The sequence below is a fragment of the Mustela erminea genome, chromosome 2, assembly GCF_009829155.1.
Source record: "Mustela erminea isolate mMusErm1 chromosome 2, mMusErm1.Pri, whole genome shotgun sequence".
In the NCBI taxonomy this organism is placed as follows: domain Eukaryota; kingdom Metazoa; phylum Chordata; class Mammalia; order Carnivora; family Mustelidae; genus Mustela; species Mustela erminea.
Window position 1 is genome coordinate 10,740,117 of NC_045615.1, and position 8,222 is coordinate 10,748,338.

An 8,222-nucleotide genomic window follows, 5' to 3' on the forward strand; every position below is an offset into this window, starting at 1 on the left:
TTAAACTTTCAACTCCCAAATATTTCCTTCCCTTCAGTGTGAATGTCCACTGCAATTCATAAACATACACTCCTGAAGGCAAAGAATACCTCTGTCAAGATTTGTGTGTTGTATCAATGAATGCAACCTAGTCAAACCTGTAATTTGCAAAATTGTAACTATAGTGAGCTTGTTTGTTTCCATTTATAACTTTCTTAGGACATTGCTATGGAATATCAAGAAGCTATGAAGAAACCATGTTAGTGAAAGCCTGGCTTTGTAGACCTTTATTAACAACTAAACTAAAAACATTTCAATAACACATGAAATGTCAAGTCTTTTTCACTAATGTGGGAGGATCAGAATTATGAGTTGTTTACACCTCCTGTGTCTTCTTAAACATTGGTAGATACTACGATTGGCTTTAAAAATCTGTTTGTATATGCCTCTATTCTGGCCAAGAAATTTTTTCTTTTTTTAAAGAAGATTTATTTATTTATTTGACAGAGAGACACAGCGAGAGAAGGAACACAAGCAGGGGGAGTGGTAGAGGGAGAAGCAGGCTCCCCACTGAGCAGGGAGCAGAAAGCAGGACTTGATCCCAGGACCCTGGGATCATGACCTCAGCCAAAGGCAGACACTTAATGACTGAGCCACCCAGGCGCCCAAGAAATTTTTTCTATTAACGTTTGTCACAAACTGCCTATTCCCTTAATGTTCAACGTCAGAGGTGTGATTTTCTGAACTTAGCCTCTATGTCTTCTTCACTTTTTATCATTAGCTTTCTTAAAACTCCTCTGACCATTAGGATTGGTAACTATAATGGTAGACATGGAGATGTTCATGCTTCCCACTGGAGCATATACTGCAAGGGGTCTTTCAGGTGTAGTTATGACTACCTCTGGATCACCTTGCATCTCTGTCCTGTGATCAGTGAACACAAATGTTGCTGTAGCATTTAGCTCTGGCGGTGTTGTTCTAGATAAGAGAGGAAGGGCTGCCTTCCTCTCTTACACAGAGAGATCACAGAGAAAACCAGAAATTTCCAAGAATTGTAGTTCTTTTCAGCTGAAAAATAGAGACCCACAAAATCTTTGGGGGTAAACACTGTGAAGATAATCTCTAAGTGATGGCACCTCAAACCTCTACTGCCAGGGGAAAGACAAAACATAAACCAATGAACAAAAAATAATATGCTTCTGTTTGTTATAGCTTGTCAATTGAGACTTGATTTATGACTCTGTTCCATCTTGAACTGACACGAATGTGTACCTCTAGTCCATGCATACATAATAGACTATATTTGTATGTGTTTGCACCAAAATCAAAATGAGATCAGCTATGGGAAAGTACTTTATGTTTTACAGTACATTTAAAATATAAGATTTATTATGTATAGATTTAGGTAGACCTAAGAAGCAAGATGTTTCTTCAGCACTATTACATTGAATTATCCATTTAGAAGTACCTTATCTGATTCTTCCCTGACATTTCCAAGCAGTCATTTGATCATCTATAGTTTCCCAACCCAAATCCTTCCATAAATGGAAAATATAAATCATAAAACATTTACCAGAGAATTTAAGATGAATGTCTCAAATCTCTGTTTTTCAGATACACGTGCTAGGCACTATTTCAAAAGGCATAAATAGATATAACCCTCTATGAAAATCCATGCATACACACATATGTATCTATCCATCCATACACACACATACATATAAATTCAAAAGCCAAAATTAGGTACAGGCTTTGTACTGTGGCCAGTTTTTAGATCTTGCCAAAAAATCCATTGTTGTTTAAGAAACAAAGATGTTTTGCATTAACTTCAGAGTATTTTAACTCATAATCATATTTTAACATATAAAACTCATGACCATATTTTAAGATATGAAATACAAATAAATGCAACTGTAGGCTCTTTGAGGGCAGGGATTAGGCCCTTTGTTTCTTACCTAGTTTTAAAAACACAGATCATAGGATGCTGCTAAGTCCAAAGTGCATATTTAATAAACATTTGTACAGTTTGGTTGGATGAAAAATATGTCTCAAATATTCTTCAAAAGTAGGATTCTATATTTAACTTGGAAGTGTTTGGTTACCACTAAGTGTTTGGTTACCACTAAGATATATATAGTATGCAGGACATTGGCCCAGGGAAGGCTTGGTAAAAGGTCACATCAAGCCTTAAAACCAGCAAAAACCATCCAACCATCTATAGCATGAACAAATTGCAATGATGGAGAATTCCCTTCTCTTTCTCAAAAGAGACTTAAGTTATAGAACGACACCTCTTCATCCAGGTCATGCTTGTTTTGTGTCAAACTCAGTGTGCAGGGATATTTACTTTTGTCTACTACTGCCAGGTGGTGAACAGTGTATGATAATAACCAGTCAATTACACCAGGGTTGAAGAAACGAGACACTTTTGTTAAGTAGATGTTATGAGCTTGGAATGTTCCAAATACCAAGCCATGAAATAATCCAGTAAATGCTCTAGTTAGACTCAAGTCAGCAGATTTTTCTAAAGTGACTCTTATGTACTTAGCATTTTGATAAAGACTCCTGAGAAATTTCCATCCTGGCGATTTGCTCTTGTTGGGGAGGACAGAATTTTATATATATTTTAAAAAGCCACAAGATAACAAAACAATCATATAACCCACCCAGTAATAAAATAGATGCTACAGATTATCAGTGTTGGAGGAATCCAGATAGTGTGATTGGCTGGGTTCACTGACGGGTTTATGAGGGGAGTTGGTCTTGGGAAATGAGCAGAATTTGGACTGGTAGGGAAGAAGGCAAAAACTTGAGAGAGGAGTGTGGCTCAGAAAGATGTGTAAAGATCAAGGACCTACAACTGAGTCTGTCCCTGTGTTGCCCAAATGGGTGTTTTTGTTTGTTTGTTTGTTTTAAGATCTTATTTATTTGTCAGAGAGAGACAGAGACAGAGCACAAGCAGGGGGAGCAGCAGAGGCAGAGGAAAAAGCAGGCTCCCTGGTCAGCAGGGAGCCCAATGCAGGACTTGATCCCAGAACCCTAAGAGCATGGCCTGAGCCAAAGGCAGATACTTTTTTTTTTTTTTTTAAAGATTTTATTTATTTATTTGACAGACAGAGATCACAAGCAGGCAGAGAGGCAGAGGAGGAAGCAGGCTCCCTGCTGAGCAGAGAGCCCTATGCGGGGCTCGATCCCAGGACCCTGAGATCATGACCTGAGCCGAAGGCAGCGGCTTAACCCACTGAGCCACCCAGGCGCCCCTCAAAGGCAGATACTTAACTGACTGAGCTACCTAAGCATCCTACCCAAATGAGCTTTATCTCAATTTTCTCATCTGTAAAATGGAGGAAGGAAGAGTGAGTGTGTGTGTGCGCGCGTGCGCACGTGGGTGTGTATAATTCAGATATAATTTTATTTCAGATATTATTTTATAATTTTATAGGTTCTGGATCTCTTATCTCTCTGAGAATTTTAATCAGCTATACTTTTTATTAATACTTTTTTCTTTCCCCTCCATGACAACTGTTTCCTCTAGGTTTCTTTTTATCAGTTTGTTTTTTGGTGATTCCTAGTTCTTTCTTTTTTGTGCTAGAGATTTTCCTCAAATATCTGGTAAGTCTGGCTTCCTAGGATTAGAATGAAGTACTAAAAACTAATTTAATAAATATTTATTGAATCCCTACTATGTGTCAGGCACTGTTCTAAGTCCTTGAAATTCAGAAGTCAAAAACTGCTTAGGAATTCTGTGTGCTTGGTTGAAGACTAGAGAATGACTGTCTCCTTAAATGCCAATATATCATTTTTTCTGGAACCAAGCAGTCTCTTCAGAGAAGAAGCTGCCTATCTTCTTCCCAGGTGAGGAATATTTGGTTGCCCCTAGTCCAGAAGTGAGGCAAGGGATTGGGATTGGGTAGTCTCACCTTTCAATAAGCAGACTTTCACCTAATCCTAGCAGGTACCTCCAAATCATCCTACGCATTGTTTCTAAATCCTAAACATCTCTGAGTTAATTTTTCCAGACATAGGACTTCCCGTTTCCTGCCAAAGAGCAGGTAGTTCCTGTCTGCATGCAGAAAAGGAGAGGGACTGAGGTGTCTTTGAAAACCTATGTAGGTTTTCAAAACAACCTCCACATCTCAACCTTTCTCTTCACCCCTCTTCCTTTCTAGTCCTTGAAATCCCCAAGTCCAGAGCCAAAGGAAGAAGGGTGTTGAGTAGTTAATTACATTTTTCTTATTGGTAGGTATTTGGTGAGTAGCTTCTTCTACTTTGTTATATCAATTAACAAAAAACACTGTTAAAATCTTTGCTCAGGTATTTTCTCTTTTTTATTTGTCCTTATATATTTATTTATTTATCTTTAATGGGGTTTCAGGAGGAAGAGGAAGATACACACATTTAGTTAAGCCACAGTCTTTAACTAAAAGGTTTGTTTCTTGATTTTAATACACTACTACTTAATGTAATTGTAGAGTACAGCAGTAAACATCCCAGATTTGTTCCCTCCTTCTTGTATGCATCCCTTGAGTAACAGCTCCCACACCAACACTGGGCATGGCCATGGGACTTGTTTGGCCAGTGGGCAATTGCAAATGAGAAAGTAGACATAAGAAACTTGTTTGGAACACTCTATCTTGTGAACAAGATTGAGCCAGTCTGCTGCCAGATGACCTACCACACGGAAAGACATTCAGTCACCACAACTCTCCTTAGTGGAGACCCATCGCAAGCCACCCAGCCTGACCCACCCAACTCACCGGCTGATTGCAGATCTGGGAGTGAACACAAATGAATTCAGCTTTGCTGGCCCAAGTGAGCCCAGCTTATACTGCCAACATGTAGAATCATTAACTAATTTGGGGAGCTGGTTATGCAGCTTTTAAATACTTCCTTTTACAGCAAATATTGCAGTGTCTCTCCGGATATCCCCAAGAAGTCCATTTTGTCTTTGACTCCAATCCCACCTCCTTCTTCCAGAAGTGGAAGAGATGGAAGGAAGGGGAGAGGGTAGGTAAGCGTGGAATGTCTTGTGGAGTTTCATGTGTATAATCATTATTTCCAATGTGCAAGGCCTTCTGCTGTGTTCTGTGGGAGAAATCAAGAATACGAAACAATTTTGGCCCCCAGAGGGTTGACAAATGTGTCTCACTAATGAGCAGGCTTTATTCCTTCAAGAATTCCAAGTCTCCCTTTAAAATCCGAATGACCTAAAGCTATGTGGAGGCTTCCTAAACTACTTCCAGCCACAGATGCTAACTGCTGAGCTGAGCAAAAATGGGATCAAGAATAAGAACTTCTAGAGGTTAAATGAGAATGAGAAAGGATGTTGTAAAGGAGAGTGAACGGGTGCCAAGGATAACCTTAGTAATCTTGCTATGTCCCTGTTTTCCTTTTTTTTTTTTTTTAAGATTTTTATTCATTTATTTGACACAGAGAGAGAGATCACAAGTAGAGCAGCAGGCGGGGGGTGGGGGGAAGCAGACACCTCACTGAGCAGAGAGCCTGACATGGGGCTCGATCCCAGGATGCTGAGATCATGATTTGAGCCAAAGGCAGAGGCTTAAACCACTGAGCCACCCAGGTGCCCCTACTTATCTGTTTTTCAAAGTGCCTGCAGCTAATAATGGTGCCTCCCTCACTAGAGGGAAGGCAAGTAAATTTCACCTTGGACTTTTTGGTCAAATTAAATAAATTAATTCTCCCTCATTGCTATTACTGTTCAGGCTTTTACTCACAAAGAAGAACAGTCTACCCTTCTCTCATAATCCTAATAGACACCAATGACTAATACATGTTTATAACTAAAAACCATTCCTTTTCCATCCCCCAGCATTACCATTTGGTCTCCTTGCACAGTATGTTGCTTCTTTCTATACAGTAAAATCTTTGCTGAGTAAATACAATGTCCAAGGCACCCATTTCAGCAACATGTAAAGTAGAAACAAATATTTTGTTTTTTTGTCAAGTTTTTATCTAAATTTCAGTTACAAACAGTGTAATTTAGTTTCAGATTAGATTCATCACTTATACACAACACGCCGTGCTCATCACAGCAAGTATCCTCCTTAATACCCATCACCCACTTGACCCATTCCCCGCCCACATCCCTCCAGCAACCCTCAGTTAGAAACAAATATTTTAAAGTGATAATAAACATGACCCCTCTCCTGAAAAGAGGAGGCAACATTCTAGTTGGGGAAATGAAATACTTACCAGTAGAGGGGCACCTGGGTGGCTCAGTCGGTGAGCCTCTAACTCTTGATTTTGGCTCAAGGTCAGGAACTCAGGATCCTGGGATTGTGCCTGGTGATGGGCTCCATGCTCAGTGGGGAGTCTGCTTGAGATTCTCTCTCCCTCTCCTTCTGCCCCTCCTCCTCTGTGCTCTCTCTCGTGCAGGTGCGTGCTAAAATGAATAATACATCTGGGAAAAACAAAAAAGATTTACCAGTAGAGTATGACAGAAATAGAATGGAAATTATTACAAGACAACAAATGAGAGGGACCACAAGGTGAGCAAACAATAAGGGTGTGGCAATTTTTAACCTATATAGCATGGTAATTAGATCTTCTGTCCGTGGAGTCAGAAAGAACTAGGTCTTGACTCTGCTTTTTATTAGCTGTACACCCTTGCTCCAAGTACCTCCAAGTACCAAGTGCCTCCAACTCAAACCATCTCCAAGTACGTCATTTATAAGATAAATATCAGCATATTACCTAGTTTGTTCAGTCGTATTTGAGGCACCAGACTCTGGGATACAATGATATTAAGACAGTTATATTCCCTGCTCTCATTAAACAAGAAGCAAGGAGTCAAAACTGGTAAATATTCTCAAAGGGAGATATAAGAATGCAACAAACAAACCTAGGACAAAAACTTTTCTAAGGAAGTGGTCTTTTAAAGGAAACCTGAAGTGGGTCAAAAGAGTTGGAAGGCCTTCAGTGAAGGGGAGGGGCTGGAACAGAATCCTGATGGCTGCGGAGGAGACAGCTGGGGTGGGGCAGAAGAGTGTGGGGGGGGTCACCAGAGGAGTCACCAGAGGACTGACAATCCACATTAAGGAGATTAGACTCTAACCTAAGCATGATTAGACTCAGAAGGATTTTAAGAATATTTCATTTAGGAAGTGTTCCAAGAATTACATGAAAAACTGCATGTAAAATATCTAAACTTCCTTCTTTCCTTGCTTCCTTCTTTCTTCCCTCCCTGCTATAATTTCCTTTTTAGTTTTTTTTTTTAATTTCTTTTTTTGTTTTTTTTTTTTTTTTCAAATCAAGGACTCTGTCTGCTTCATGGACAGTGGTACTAAGTTACATCTCACTCAGGTATGGAAGTATGGTGTTAAGAAACTTAAAATTACCGAGTAGTCTATTTGTGATTCCTTCTGTGATGCTTAGCAGGCCATATAGCAACATTTCCCAGTCACTCTGATGACCCACCCCTTTATTCAATTCTGATGGGAGTAAGTTTAAAACCTTATTTTGAAACAAACATGTAATTTTAAAGAAATCTATAATACAGCCCCCCCCCCCATTTCCACCCACCATTGTACTAGTATTCATTCTTCTCTAACAGAGGAAGGCCTTGGTGGAAGAGTTTCCCAAGCTCTAATGGTATAAGCTCTTCATGAGTGGCAAAGTTATTATTCAAAGGAAAGACAGAGAGAAGATTGAGAATGGCCTTGAGGTCCAGGGGAGATTGAACCAGGCTTTTCAGGGAGGGTGGGATAGATGAATGGAGAGAAGAGAAATGTGTTCTAGGCAGAGGACATAGTGAAAGAAAATGCACAGATTAGCAGAGGACAGGCTCAGGGGCTAAGATGGGTAGGGAATATAGTAAATCCAGAGAGAAAGGTAGAATTTTGTTACAAAGTGAGAAATAACTCCAGGGGGAGGTGTGGTATGATTTTGATTCAACAACCTTCTTCATTTTCTAAGGTACAAAACAAATGTTTACAAAATTTTGAGTATGAGAAAGTAGTCTCAGAGATAACAAAAAAAAATCACTAAGTAGTATACATACATTTTTCCTCATATATACTGATAAAGAAAAGGATTTATGGATACCAACAAATGCTACTGTATGCTAAACAAGCTTCCTTTTGACCAAAAGGATAAAACTGGGGTTCTATCTAGGGTCAGATCCCTTCAAATGAAAATGCATGACTCTGAGCTTCCATAAACCAGGAAAAGAAAGAATACACTAATTAATTAATATACTACATTGTATTGGATTATATAGTGCA